Consider the following 16729-nt stretch of genomic DNA (forward strand, 5'->3'; position numbering starts at 1 on the left):
GAGGAGGGCTCCGACAGCGCTGGACAGGCGAGGCGCACTGTAGGCCTGATGCGTGGTGCTGGCACTGGTGGTACTGGGCCGAGGACACGCACAGGAAGCCTGGTGCGGGGAGCTGCTACCGGAGGGCTGGGGTGTGGAGGTGGTACTGGAAAAACCGGACCGTGCAGGTGCACTGGAGCTCTTGAGCACCGAGCCTGCCCAACCTTACCTGGTTGAATGCTCACGGTCGCCCTGCCAGTGCGGCGAGGTGGAATAGCCCGCACTGGGCTACGCAGGCGAACCGGAGACACCGAGCGCAAGGCTGGTGCCATGTAAGCCGGCCCAAGGAGACGCACTGGGGACCAGCTGCGTAGAGCCGGCTTCATGGCATTAGGCTCGACGCTCAATCTAGCCCGGCCGACACGCGGAGCTGGAATATACCGCACCGGGCTATGCACCCGCACTGGAGACACCGTGCGCACCACTGCATAACACGGTGCCTGTCCGGTCTCTCTAGCCCCCCGGTAAGCACAGGGAGTCTGCCCAGGTCTCCTACCTGGCGTAGCCATACTCCCTGTTAGCCCCCCCCCAATAAATTTTTGGGGCTGCCTCTCGGGCTTCCTTCCGCGCCGCCGTGCCTGCTTCGCCAACTCCATTCTCTGATAACCTTCCGCGCACTGCTCCATCGAATCCCAGGCGGGCTCCGGCACTCTCCCTGGGTCGGCCGCCCACCTGTCGATCTCCTCCCAAGTCGTATACTCCATACTGTACTCCTCTTTGGGCTGCTCCTGTTGTTTCTTCTCCCGCTGCACCTTTGGGCGGCTACACTCCCCTGGTTTAGCCCAGGGTCCTCTCCCGTCGAGGATTTCCTCCCATGTCCAGAAATCCTTATTGCGCGTCTCCTCGCGCTGCTCCTGCCTGTTGACACGCTGCTTGGTCCTTTTGTGGTGGGTGATTCTGTAACGGTTTTCCGTATGAGAAGGAGAGTCGGACCAAAATGCAGCGTGTAGATTGCGATCCATGTTTTAATGAACAAACGTAAAACACGAATCAATGCAAACACTACAAAATAAAGAACGTGATGAACGTAACGAAAACCTAAAACAGCCTATCTGGTGAAAAACACATAGACAGGAACAATCACCCACAAACACACAGTGAAACCCAGGCTACCTAAATATGGTTCCCAATCAGAGACAATGACGAACACCTGCCTCTGATTGAGAACCATATCAGGCCTAACATAGAACTAGACAAACTAGACATGTAACATAGAATGCCCACTCAGATCACACCCTGACCAACCACAACATAGAAATATACAAAGTAAACTATGGTCAGGGTGTGACAACCTGGTCCGTCTATGTCATGGAAAGAGCAGATGTTGTGTGCTTAAGGTTGTTGTCCTGTTGGAAGGTGAACCGATTGCTCAGTTTGGCTGGGCGGCCAGCTCTAGGAAGAGTCTTGGTGGTTCCAAACTTCTTCCATTTAAGAATGATCGAAGCCACTGTGTTCTTAGGGACCTTCAATGCTGCGGAAATGTTTTGGTACCCTTCGCCAGAACTGTGCCTCGGCACAATCCTCGGCTCTTCGGACAATTCCTTCGACCTCATGGCTTGGTTTTTGCTCTGACATGCACTGTCAACTGTGGGGCCTTATAGAGACAGGTGTGTGCCTTTCCAAATCATGTCCAATCAAATGAATTTACCATAAGTAGACTCCAATCAAGTTATAGAAACATCTTAATGGAAACAGGATGCACCCGAGCTCAATTTCGAGTCTCATACCAAAGGGTCTGAACACTTATGTAAATGTGACATCTGTTTTTAATTTTTAATAAATGTGCAAACATTTCTAAAAAACTGTTTTGGCTTTATCATTATGGGGTATTGTGTGTAGATTGACAAGGAAAATAAACCATTTAATACATTTTAGAATAAGGCTTTAACGTTGCAAAATGTGGAAAAGTGAAGGTGTCTGAATACTTTCTGAATGCACAATATTTGTTTTGACCATGACCGTTTACAATTTAATGTAACACCAAGTAATTTAGTCTCCTCAACTTGTTCAACAGCCACACCATTCATCACCAGATTCAGCTGAGGTCAAGAGCTTGGGGAATAATTTGTACCAAATACAATGCTCTTGCTTTTAGAGATGTTTAGGACCAGTTTATTACTGACCACCTTTTTCAAAACTGACTACAACTCCTTGTTAAGGGTTTTAGTGAATTCATTAGCTGTGGTTGCTGACATGTCTTTGGTTGAATCATCAGCATACAGTACATCATTTCATTTAAAATATTCCCCCCCAAAATTCTTAAATTTAGTCACATAATTGCTCAATTTGCTGTCAGCAGCCAGAATTATTAGCCACAAATTTTGCCCCATCTCTTTCAACCATTTGGCTTTTCAATTCCATCAATCGGTGGAGCTTTAACAGTTCTAACAGCCAGTTTCTTAATTAACAGGTGCATGTTTATCCATAATAGGAAGAAGCAATTTCATGACTTTATCAAGTGCAGTGGTTGGATGCTCCTTATTAATCACATCAAACCAGCAAAAATGTTTTATATCACCCACATAAGATTCACAGCATAAACATTTGTATGATCTCTTATACACTATTTTAGGCCCAGCTTCTGGAACCTTCGTTCTCCTAGATATAGATTAGCCTCTATATTGTGATCACTGCATCCAATGCATATTGATTCAGCTTTAGAACAAAGCTCTACCGTATTAGTCAAAATGTGATCAATACATGTGGATGATCTTGTTCCTGGTGTGTTTGTAAACACCCTGGTAGGTTGATTAATAACCTGAACCAGATTACAGGTGCTGATTACACTGAGAAGCGTTCTCTTGAGCGGACAGCTCCGACCAATCTCCGACCAACGCTGGTCCGACCAATCTGATTCCACGCTTCAAGACTGCTTCGATCACGTGGACTGGGATATGTTCCGCATTGCTTCCAACAACAACATTGGCGAATATGCTGATTCGGTGAGCGAGTTCATTAGAAAGTGCATTGACGATGTCGTTCCCATAGCAATTATTAAAACATTCCCAAACCAGATACTGTGGATTGATGGCAGCATTCGCGTGAAACTGAAAGCGTGAACCACTGCTTTTAACCAGGGAAAGATGACCGGAAACATGACTGAATACAAACAGTGTAGATATTCCCTCCGCAAGGCAATCAAACAAGCTAAGCGTCAGTATAGAGACAAAGTACAGTCACAATTCAACGGCTCAGACACAAGAGGTATGTGGCAGGGTCTACAGTCAATCACGGATTACAAAAAGAAAACGAGCCCCGTCACAGACCAGGTTATCTTGCTCCCAGGCAGACTAAATAACTTTTTTTGCCCGCTTTGAGGACAATACGGTGCCACTGACACGGCCCACAACCAAAACCTGCAGACTCTCCTTCACTGCAGCCGACGTGAGTAAAACATTTAAACGTGTTAACCCTCGCAAGGCTGCAGGCCCAGACGGCATCCCCAGCCGCGTCCTCAGAGCATGCGCAGACCAGCTGGCTGGTGTGTTTACGGACATATTCAATCAATCCTTATCCCAGTCTGCTGTTCCCACATGCTTCAAGAGGGCCACCATTGTCCCTGTTCCCAAGAAAGCTAAGGTAACTGAGCTAAACGACTACCTTCCGTCATCATGAAGTGCTTTGAGAGACTAGTCAAGGACCATATCACCTCCACCCTACCTGACACCCTAGACCCACTCCAATTTGCTTACCGCCCAAATAGGTCCACAGACAATGCAATCTCAACCACACTACACACTGCCCTAACCCATCTGGACAAGAGGAATACCTATGTGAGAATGCTGTTCATCGACTACAGCTCAGCATTTAACACCACAGTACCTTCCAAACTCGTCATCAAGCTCGAGACCCTGGGTCTCGACCCCGCCCTGTGCAACTGGGTACTGGACTTCCTGACGGGCCGCCACCAGGTGGTGAGGGTAGGTAACAACATCTCCACCCCACTGATCCTCAACACTGGGGCCCCACAAGGGTGCGTTCTGAGCCCTCTCCTGGAGTCCCTGTTCACCCACAACTGCTGGCCATGCACGCCTCCAACTCAATCATCAAGTTTGCAGACGACACTACAGTGGTAGGCTTGATTACCAACAACGACGAGACGGCCTACAGGGAGGAGGTGATGGCCCTTGGAGTGTGGTGTCAGGAAAATAACCTCACACTCAACGTCAACAAAACTAAGGAGATTATTGTGGACTTCAGGAAACAGCAGAGGGAGCACCCCCCTATCCACATCGATGGGACAGTAGTGGAGAGTGTAGTAAGTTTTAAGTTCCTCGGCGTACACATCACGGACAAACTGAATTGGTCCACCCACACAGACAGCGTCGTGAAGAAGGCGCAGCAGCGCCTCTTCAACCTCAGGAGGCTGAAGAAATTCGGCTTGTCAGCAAAAGCACTCACAAACTTCTACAGATGCACAATCGAGAGCATCCTGTCGGGCTATATCAATGCCTGGTACTGCAACTGCTCCGCCCCCAACCGTAAGGCTCTCCAGAGGGTAGTGAGGTCTGCACAACGCATCACCGAGGGCAAACTACCTGCCCTCCAGGACACCTACACCACCCGATGTCACAGGAATGCCATAAAGATCATCAAGGACAACAACCACCCGAGCCACTGCCTGTTCACCCCGCTATCATCCAGAAGGCGAGGTCAGTACAGGTGCATCAAAGCAGGGACCGAGAGACTGAAAAACAGCTTCTATCTCAAGGCCATCAGACTGTTAAACAGCCACCACTAACATTGAGTGGCTGCTGCCAACACACTGACTCAACTCCAGCCACTTTAATAATGGTAATTGATGGAAATTGATGGAAAATATATCACTAGCAACTTTAAACTATGCCACTTTGTTTACATACCCTACATTCCTCATCTCATATGTATATACTGTACTCGATACCATCTCCTGCATCTTGCCTATGCCGTTCTGTACCATCACTCATTCATATATCTTTATGTACATATTCTTTATCCCTTTACACTTGTGTGTATAAGGTAGTAGTTTTGGAATTGTTAGGTTAGATTACTCGTTGGTTATTACTGCATTGTCGGAACTAGACACACAAGCATTTCGCTACACTCGCATTAACATCTGCTAACCATGTGTATGTGACAAATACATTTGATTTTATTTGAAAACCAGTCAATATTCAGATCCCCAATAAAATAGACCTCTCTGTTTACATCCCATACACTATCTAGCATTTCACACACATTATTTACAATTGAAGTCAGAAGTTTACATACACTTAGGTTGGAGTCATTAAAACTTGTTTTTCAACCACTCCACAAATTTCTTGTTAACAAACTATAGTTTTGGCAAGTCGGTTAGGACATCTACTTTGTGCATGACACAAGTCATTTTTCCAACAATTGTTTACAGGCAGATTATTTCACATATAACTCACTGTATCACAATTCCAGTGGGTCAGAAGTTTACATACACTAAGTTGACTGTTGCCTTTCAACAGCTTGGGAAATTCCACAAAAGTATGTCATGGCTTTAGAAGCTTCTGATAGGCTGATTGACATAATGTGAGTCAATTGGAGATGTACCTGTGGATGTATTTCAAGGACTACCTTCAAACTCAGTGCCTCTTTGCTTGACATCATGGGAAAATCTAAAGAAATCAGCCAAGACCTCAGAAAAAATTGTAGACCTCCACAAGTCTGATTCATCCTTGGGAGCAATTTCGAAATGCCTGAAGGTACCACGTTCATTTGTACGTACAATAGTACGCAAGTATACACACCATGGGACCACGCAGCCGTCATACCGATCAGGAAGGAGAAGCATTCTGTCTCGTAGAGATTCATGTATTTTGGTGCGAAAAGTGCAAATCAATCCCAGAATAACAGCAAAGGATCTTGTGAAGATGCTGGGGGAAACAGGTACAAAAGTATCTATATCTATAGTAAAACGAGTCCTATATTGACATAACCTGAATGGCTGCTCAGCAAGGAAGAAGCCACTGCTCCAAAACCACCATAAAAAAGCCAGACTATGGTTTACAACTGCACGTGGGGATGAATATCGTACTTTTTGGAGAAATGTCCTGTGGTCTAATGAAACAAAAATAGAACTGTTTGTCCATAATGACCATCGTTATGTTTGGAGGGAAATGGGGGATACTTGCAAGCTGAAGAACACCTTCCCAACCATGAAGCATGGGGGTGGCAGCATCATGTTGTGGGGGTGCTTTGCTGCAGGAGGGACTGGTGCACTTCACAAAATAGATGACATCATGAGGTAGGAAAATTATGTGGATTTATTGATGCAACATATATTGAAGCAACATCTCAAGACATCAGTCAGGAATGTAAAGCTTGATCACAAATGGGTCTTCCAAATGGACAATGACCCCAATCATACTTCCAAAGTTGTGGCAAAATGGCTTAAGGACAACAAAGTCAAGGTATTGTAGTGGCCATCACAGACCTGACCTTAATCCTATAGAACATTTGTTGGCAGAATTGAAAAAAAGGGTGTGCGAGCAAGGAGGCCTACAAACCTGACTCAGTTACACCAGCTCTGTCAAAATTCATCCAACTTATTCACCCAAAATATTTCAAAACACACATTCTGTTTGCAACAAGGCACTAAAGTAATAATGCAAAAAATGTGGCAAAGCAAACAACTTTTTGTCCTCAATACAAAGTGTTATGTTTGGGACAAATCCAATACAACATATTACTGAGTGCCAATCTCCATATTTTCAAGCATAGTGGTAGCTGAATCATGTTATGGATATGCTTGTAATCGTTAAGAACTGGGGAGTTTTTCAAGATAAACAAATTAATTGAATGGAGCTAAGCACAGGCAAAATCCTAGAGGAAAACCTGGTTCAGTCTGCTTTCCACCAGACACTGTGAGATGATTTCAGCTTTTAGCAGATCAATAACCTAAAACACAAGGCCAAAATGTACACTGGAGTTGCTTACCAAGAAGACAGTGAATGTTCCTGGGTAGCCGAGTTACATTTTTTACTTACATTTACTTGACAATGTATGGCAATACCTGAAAATACCTGAAAATGATCAACAACAAATTTGACAGAACTTGAAGAAATTTGAAAATAATAATAGGCAAATGTTGCCCAATCCAGGTGTGGAAAGCTCTTAGAAACGTACCTAGAAAGACTCACAGCAGTAATCATCTTTTTTTCCCAAGATGGCGTAGCAGTCAGATAGATGTCTTTGTCTTCGTCTTGTCGTGTCCCGTGTATATATATTTTTATATATTGTTCTTTGCATATTTTATTCCTATGTCCTTCCAGTATTTATGCTGCAGTAGTTTATGTGTCGAGGGGTTAGGGTCAGTTTGTTATGTCTGGAGTACTTCTCCTGTCCTATCCGATGTCCTGTGTGAATTTAAGTATGCTCTCTATAATTCTCTCTTTCTTTCTCTCTCTCGGAGGAGAGCCCAGCCAGAAGAGGACTGGCCACCCCACATAGCCTGGTTCCTCTCAAGGTTTCTTCCTAGGTTCCGGCCTTTCTAGGGAGTTTTTCCAAGCCACCGTGCTTCTACACCTGCATTGCTTGCTGTTTGGGGTTTTAGGCTGGGTTTCTGTACAGCACTTTGAGATATCAGCTGATGTACGAAGGGCTATATAAATAAATTTGATTTGATTTGATTATCAATGAACCTACCAGGTACAACCCCAAATCCGTAAACACGGGCACCCTCATAGATATCATCCTAACCAACCTGCCCTCCAAATACACCTCGGCTGTCTTCAACCAGGATCTCAGCGATCACTGTCTCATTGCCTGCGTCCGTAATGGGTCTGCACCCCTCATCACTGTCAAACGCTCCCTAAAACACTTCAGCGAACAGGCCTTCCTATTCGACCTGGCCCGGGTATCCTGGAAGGAAATTGACCTCATTCCGTCAGTAGAGGATACCTGGTTATTCTTTGAAAGTGCTTTCCTCACCATCTTAAATAAGTATGCCCATTAAAAAATGGTAGAACCATGAACAGATATAGCCTTTGCTTCACTCCAGACCTGAATGCCCTTGACCAGCAAGAAAAAAAAGCAAAGATATAGAGGTAAAGGCTAGCTTTTTCAAACAGAAATTTGCATCCTGTAACACACACTCCAAAAAGTTCTGGGACACTGTAAAGTCCATGGAGAATAAGAGCACCTCCTCCCAGCTGCCCACTGCACTTAGGCTAACACTGTCACCACCGATAAATCCACGATAATTAAGAATTTCAATAAGCATTTCTCTATGGCTGGCCATGCTTTCCACCTGGTTACCCCTACCCCGGTCAACAGCCCTACACCCCCCACAGCAACTTGCCCAAGCCTCCCCCACTTCTCCTGCACCAAAATCCAGATAGCTGATGTTCTGAATGAGCTGCAATATCTGGACCCCTACACATCAGCCGGGCTAGACAATCTGGACCGTCTCTTTATAAAATGATCCACCGAAATTGTTGCAACCCCTTTTACTAGCCTTTTCAACCTCTCTTTCGTATCGTCTGAGATCCCCAAAGATTGGAAAGCTGCCGTGGTCATCCCCCTCTTCAAAGGGGGAGACACTCTAGACCCAAACTGCTACAGACCTATATCTATCCCACCCTGCCTTCCAAAGGTATTCGAAAGCCAAGTTAACAAACAGATCACCGACCACTTCGAATCCCACCGTACCTTCACCACTATGCAATCTGGTTTCCGAGCTGGTCATGGGTGCACCTCAGCTACACTCAAGGTCCTAAACGATGTCCTAACCGCCGTCGATAAGAGACAATACTGTGCAGCTGTATTCATCGACCTGGCCAAGTCTTTCGACTGTGTCAATCACCACATTCTTATCGGCAGACTCAACAGCCTTGGTTTCTCAAATGACTGCCTCGCCTGGTTCACCAACTACTTCTCCGACAGAGTTCAGTGTGTCAAATCGGAGGGCCTGTTGTCCGGTCCTCTGGCAATCTCTATGGGGGTGCCACAGGGTTCAAATCTCGGGCCGACTCTCTTCTCTGTATACATCAATGATGTTGCTCTTGCTGCTGGTGATTCTCTGATCCACCTCTACGCAGACAACACCATTCTGTATACTTCTGGCCCTTTAAACAGGTTAAAATACACAAGGCTGCGGGGCCAGACGGATTACCAGGACCTGTACTCTGGGCATGTGCTGACCAACTGGCAGGTGTCTTCACTGACATTTTCAACATGTCCCTGATTGAGTCTGTAATACCAACATGCTTCAAGCAGACCACCATAGTCCCTGTGCCCAAGAACACAAAGGCAACCTGCCTAAATGACTACAGACCCGTAGCACTCACTTCCGTAGCCATGAAATGCTTTGAAAGGCTGGTAATGGCTCACATCAACAAAATTATCCCAGAAACCCTAGACCCACCCCAATTTGCATACCATATGGCAAGCGCTACCGGAGTGCCAAGTCTAGGTCAAAAAGGCTTCTCAACCGTTTTTACCCCCAAGCCATTAGCCTCCTGAACAGGTAACCAAATGGTTACCCAGACTATTTGCATTGTGTGCACCCCCCCCCCCCAACCCCTCTTTTACGCTGCTGCTACTCTCTGTTTATCTTACATGCTCCCGCACATTGGCTAACCGGGCTATCTGCATTGTGTCCCACCACCCGCCAACCCCTCTTTTAAGCTTCTGCTACTCTCTGTTCATCATATATGGACAGTCACTTTAACGATACCTACATGTACATACTACCTCTATAAGCCTGACTAACAGTTGTCTGTATATAGCCTTGCCACTCTTTTTTCAAATGTCTTTCTACTGTTGTTTTATTTCTTTAATTACCTACACTTTTTTGGGCACCATTGTAAGTAAGCATTTCACAGTAAGGTTTACACCTGTTGTATTCGGCGCACGTGACAAATATACACTCACTGGACAGTCAAGTAGGTACACCAACCTGTTCACGAAAATGGATCGCTCCTGCAGACAGTGAGTAAAGTGGCCATGGCTTGTTAAATAAAGCAGGCAGACAGGCATCTAGGCATTCAGTTACTGTTCGATTGAAAGTTAGAATGGGCAAAACAAGTGACGTATGCAACTTTGAGTATGGTATCGTCGGTGCCAGGCGCTACGGATCCAGTGTCTCATAAATGGCCAGCCTCCTTGGCTTTTTACAGAGAATAGTGCAACAAACAAAAAAAGTCCTATGGGCTGATGACAGAGGTCGAAGGAGAATGGCAAGAATCTTGCACGCTAACAGGCAGACCACAAACAGACAAATAATGGCACAGTACAACAGTGAAGCGCAGAACGGCAACTCGTCGAACCTTGTCACGGATGGGCTATTGCAGCAGACGACCACACCGGGTTCCACTGTTATCGGTCAAAAACAAGAAGAAGCCGCTCCAGTGGGCACACGATCACCAACACTGGACAATTGAGGAGTGGCTCGCGCATTCCCCAGAACTCAACCTAATAGAGCATCTTCTGGATGAGATGGAATGGGCTGTTTGCAGCATGAATGTACCGGTGTCCAATCTGAATCAACTGTGTGATGCCATCGCGTCAGCATGGACCAACATTCCAACACATTGTAGAGTGCCCCAAGAATACAGGCTGTTCTGGCGGCAAAGGGGGGTCCGACCCGGTACTAGATGGGTAAACCTAATAAACTGGCTAGTGAGTGTATATAGCCTACTGTAACACATTTAACACACATTACAACATAACACTAAATGCATGTTTCCTTGTAATACCACCCTCATGTTGCAAACATACAGATCATATGCTTGATACATAGATACACGTTATTCAGTACATAGATGCTAGAGACACTTACATATACATTGCACAACACAAGATGTTGCCTGGCAGTTTAAACATGCATCCTTGTATGGCTTTTCTACATACCGCATTGATTTACCATGAAATTGTTTTCCTTTTGTTCCTCCTTGAATGGAACAGAAATAACCTTAAAAAAAAACAGTATTAACCTAAAGAAACAGTATTGGCTAAATATAATCCCCATTGCAGCTGCAGCGACATCTAAAACATGTCCAAATGGAATAGAAAAAAACACATCCATATTTGATATTCTTACCAGAAATATGGGACAGAAAGAGAGCCTTCGGATTAGGCTTGGAGCTATCACTTTGCAGTGATTTATTCTATTTTTAGAAAAAAACGTTTAAAATCTGCGAGATCGTTTTGATGCTAGTCTGACTGACACGCTGCGCAGACAAAAAAAAACACAGAGCTAATTTTAACTCTGCCAGCGCACGCACAGCCAGCAAGCTCCATTCACAAATGTATCCTCTCCTCTCTAACCCTCCCTCCTTTCCCTCACTCCCTCTGTCTACTAAGCACACGCACGCGCATATAAGGATACACACGCACATGCACACACATACAGTACACTCCAACACACTGCAAAGGACTGAGAAGGTCACTAAACCCGCAAAGCAATTTCCATTTGGTGGTTTCTATTTATAAATATTTTGTTTTTTGTTATTGTTTTTCATTGTCAACAAACTATTTATTAATAAACAACATATGCATCTGTACGCTAAAGACATAGCATCATTCCATATGCGCACCTCCCACCACGAACAATACCCCAGTTTCATTCAACTGCAATGCCTTTCCCCCCAGCGCAGTCCGTGACTGTTGAGCAAAGGAGGGAGGGAGGGAGAGAGAGAGAGAGATGGGGAAGGAGAGAGGAGAGACAACGCCACAAAGACAGAGAAGAAGAAAAAAAGAAATACAATTACTAGTTCTTTATGTCCTTTTTCCTCTTTAACGCCGCTGGATATAAGAAATACTAATCTAGAATTTCCTTTCTGTAGAGTAGTACTTGAGGAGCACGGTGCAGTCATCTGACGCTATCCTTTCGTTAGCATTGCTTCAACGCTGTAAGCAGTGAAACCACCTCTGCCACTTGCCGCTCTCCTCCAGCCGTGCATAGCCTACTATGCGCACCACTCTCTGCATGGACACGTTGACGACGATTCTCCCTTGGTGACGTCAGAAGCTCACTAAGGTCATGCTGTGTCGATGGGTTCTGTGAATCAGGGACTGAATATTGATAATGAAATCCGGTTTCTCCAGTTTCCATAAACAACAGGACTCCATGCTTAGATAGGTAGAAGAGGATCTCTGTGTCCGGTACCCACGTGCGTGAACGCCCGCCCGCGCGCACACACTCACACACAAACACAAGGTCGAAGCTGTGAGTTCGCATGTGCAGACAGACGGCTAAGTAGGCCTGCATCTGTTTTCCTTTCACCCTAACCCAATTGAGATCATTCAGATCAAGTGTGGAACTTCAGTTTAAGAAGATTTAAGTTAATTGCCCTTGTGAATATTAAATGTGAGTAATAACATGAGTTACTTGTCAAGGTGTGAGGGTAGGCTATAACTACAGTATATGCACTCATATTTCTCTCTTGCTCTCTCTCTCTCATGGAACACAATTACACTATCACACCCTTTGTGCAGGAAATTCCACGGCCCACACGCTCTCTGTCATCCCCCTATCCTCCATTCCCCTCCTCCGCTCCATTCCCATGTTGAGTTCTCTTTCTCTCATTCCCTCTCTCTCTCTCTACCTAAATCACGCCTTTGGCGTTTGTGCAGTGCCTCTGCAGTGGCTATTGTGTATGAAATAGTGCAATAATCTTGATTGTAGTAACTTACAACATACAGGGAACGCACAAACACACAGACACACACATGTTTTTATGAATGTGTGAATCACAGCGCATGATAGGAATACAGATGAGGGTGTGTGTGTGTCTAGCTGTTCATTGATGACTTTGCCCAGTCGTTTTCAAGCGGACTCCTTCATTCATCTTTCCTGCAAAGCACTCTGGGTATTAGAATCGGCCAAGTCGCTCAAGATCCATTGAGAATTTGGCCTCCGTCCAGGTAAGCAGGATGTCAGAAGATAACGTTAAAACCATTCACTAGGGGCAACGGTGAGCGCTATTACCATCAAGTAAGCTCTGGGTTTGTTAGGGTGTTGTGGATGGGTGTAAACCATGAGCTCTGGCCCCAAGGGTTGTGCGTTCAAGCCCAGTGCTAGGCACTGTTATAGTTTGTTTACCCTATCCTTAACCCTTAACCATTCGGAATGAATGCTTAACTTAACCGTGGAGTTGTTATTGTTTTAACCCTATCCCAAACCTTAATTAACTTAACCATTGGGATTTAAAGCCTGAATTTAACTTAAGGGTTTGGACATCTGATTCCACACACACACACACACACACACAAACAGTCACACACACATATTCAGTTATGCATATTACAGAGGCCAAGAGAGAGATGTGGAGAGAGTTTGGACACACCTACTCATTAAAGGAGTTTTCTTTATTGTTACTATTGTCTATGATGTAGAATAATAGTGAAGACATAACACATATGGAATCATGTAGTAACCAAAAAAGTGTTAAACAAATAAAAATATATTTTCTATTTGAGATTCTTCAAATAGCCACCCTTTGCCTTAATGACAGATTTGCACACTCTTGAAATTCTCTCAACCAGCTTCATGAGGCAGTCACCTGGAATGCATTCCAATTAACAGGTGTACCTTGTTCAAAGTGAATTTGTGTAATTTTGTTCTTTCTTAATGTGTTTGAGCCAATCAGTTGTGCTGTGACAAGGTAGGGGTGGTATATAGAAGATAGCCCTATTTGGTAAAAGACCAAGTACATATTATGGCAAGAACAGCTCAAATAAGCAAAGACAAGTGACAGTCAATCATTATTTTAAGACATGAAGGTCAGTCATTCCGGAAAATTTGAAAGTTTGAAAGTGCATTCGTAAAAAGCATCAAGCGCTATGATGAAACTGGCTCTCATGAGGACCGCCACAGAAATGCAAGACCCAGAGTTACTTCTGCTGCAGAGGATAAATTAATTAGTTACGAGCCTCAGAAATTGCAGCCCAAATAAATTCTTCACAGAGTTCAAGTAACAGACAAATCTCAACATTAACTGTTCAGAGGAGACTGCATGAATCAGGCCTTCATGGTTGAATTGCTGCAAAGGAATCACTAATAAAGGACACCAATACGAAGATGACTTGCTTGGGCCAAGAAACACGACCTGTCCTTTGGTCTGATGAGTCCAAATTTGAGATTTTTGGTTCCAACCGGCGTGTTTTTGTGAGGCGCAGAGTACGGATGATCTCCGCATGTGTGGTTCCCACCGTGAAGCATGGAGGAGGAGGTGTGATGGTGTGGGGGAGCTTTGGTGGTGACACTGTCAGTGATTTACTTAGATTTCAAGCACACTTAACCAGCATAGCTACCACAGCATTCTGCAGCAATACACCATCACATCTGGTTTGGGCTTAGTGGGGCTATCTTTTGTTTTTCAACAGGACAATGACGCAACACACCTCCAGGCTGTGTAAGGGCTATTTGTCCAAGAAGGAGAGTGATGGAGTGCTGCATCAGATGACTTGGTCTCCACAATCACCAGACCTCAACCCACTTGAGATCGTTTGGGATGAGTTGGACAGCAGAGTTAAGGAAAAGCAGCCAAAAAGTGCTCAGCATATGTTAGAATTCCTTCAATACTGTTGGAAAAGAATTCCAGGTGCAGCTGGTTGAGAGAATGCCAAGAGTGTGCAAAGCTGTCATCAAGGCAAAGGGTGAAGAATCTCAAATATAAAATATATTTTGATTTGTTTAACACTTTTTGGTTTACTACATTATTCCATATGTGTTATTTCATAGTTTTGATGTCTTCACTATTATTCTACAATGTAAAAAATAGTAAAAAATAAAGAAAAAAACAAAGTAACTGTAACCCAAATTCACTTAGGTTGCGTCCCAAATGTCATTTTATTCCATATGGTCCCTGGTCTTAAGTAGTGCACTAAATAGAGAATAGGGTACCATTTGGAATGCAGAGGTCCTCTATTGCCTCTTACTGCTGACAGAAGCAGGAACATGGAACTAGACGTCAGCAGATGTGAATGTGTGTGCATGTGTGAAAAAGAGTGTGAAGAGACAGAAGGAGTGAATGTCTATCTGCATGCATGTGTGTGAACAATTGATTGTCTCATGAAGGTCTATGTCTGGCAGTATCATCTAATTCCCTCTGCTTTACTCAGTGGGCTTTTGAGACCGATCTAACAATTGTATCATCATTTGATTGGCCCGGCAGAGACACAGTTAAGAGAGCACAATGGGTGTGTGTGTGACTTGGTGTGTTGAGATAGGATTATCAGGCGTAAAAAGGCTGGTAATGATGATGATGATGACTGCCTGAATCGACTCTGAAATGACCCTACGCTTCGATTTAGAGAGTGTGTTTGTGTGAGAGAAAGAAGGAGAGAGACAAAAATAGATCAGTATTGTTGAAACATTGGACTATCACTAATCAAAGAATAGTTATTAACTAGGAAGTCGGGGCACCACGGGAAAATGTTGTTTAAAGAGTTACAATTTCCCGAATTTAACTCTCTTCAGATATTTTCATATCTTATCGATTACAGTCACTTATGAATGTATTATTACCTTATCAGTCATATTCTGCATGTCGCAAACCCTTGGATATCTGCACGAACCCTAGCATAAATTATGAATCAGTGATATACAAATGTATTAACTAAATAATCCCACAGAATTACATAAACACACACAGGATAGGTTCTACATTGGTTACTCACTTAATAATGATACACTGAAAATTCCCTAGTGGATGAAACTGATATGACGGCTTGGTAGACAAAGGAAAGGGGTGGGGACAGCTCAAGAGCTGGAATGTCAGAGAAACAACACGGATATACAGTTGATAACTACACTCATGGAAATGCTAACCCTTTGCACATGAACAGCTGCTCATTCGAAAATAAATTGCAATTGACATATTTACGAGTGTATGCCTTTGTTGTCCCTCCGTGATCGCCGGTCCATCTGCTGGATAGTCAGTCGACAGAAAGTCTTTGGTTTGTCCACCAGTGATCAAAGTCTTGCGAGTTGTAGTTTTCTCAGTGGGGTCTGGATAGTGTCTTTTGTAATGGATACATCAGATGTACCCCTGGTCACTTGATAAGGAAAGGTTCTCCAGAATATATCTTTTAGAGTACCATTCGGTCGTTCGATCGGTTGCGTTTACCAGACTAAAGTACTTAAACAGCTGTAGACTGAATAATTGGTCTTTAGTTTGTAGATTTCTTAATCATTTCAGCATGGGGATGATCCCCACGTTCTCTGGTCTTGTCCTTTGGTAGAGTTGTAGTTTAAACCATTTCGCAACATCCGGCTCACGCCTTGGTCTGCTTGGTCTATAGAGTGGTAGATTTCTCATTTGTAACATATTCAGCTGACCATCCACCTAACTGGTCTTTATTTAAATTGCCAACTTTTTCAACATGTAGCTACCGTTCCATGCTCTCTGGTCTAATGCACATTTTGTCGGAAGTGGGTTTTATACTTGATCCTGCAAATTGCTACCCACCATAGGAATGAACCTCGGATGTCCATGAATGTGGATCAGCGTAGCAGTTCCCCCCCCCCCCTGGTTTACCCTGGTAGGCTTTCTGACAGCTGCAAACTACCACAAGAATGGCCAGGGAATGTCCTTGTTTGGGATCACTGTTGCGTTCACCCTCTGGTGGTTGACACGGGTAGGATTTCTTTAAATGGAGCAGGCTCCAGGTTCCACAAGGATGGGCAGCGGATGTCTGGATTGAGAACGCCGTTCCGGACCCGTCGCCCAGTTTT

This window comes from Oncorhynchus mykiss, chromosome 21 (assembly GCF_057628025.1).
Source record: "Oncorhynchus mykiss isolate SJ-2025 chromosome 21, ASM5762802v1, whole genome shotgun sequence".
In the NCBI taxonomy this organism is placed as follows: Eukaryota; Metazoa; Chordata; class Actinopteri; order Salmoniformes; family Salmonidae; genus Oncorhynchus; species Oncorhynchus mykiss.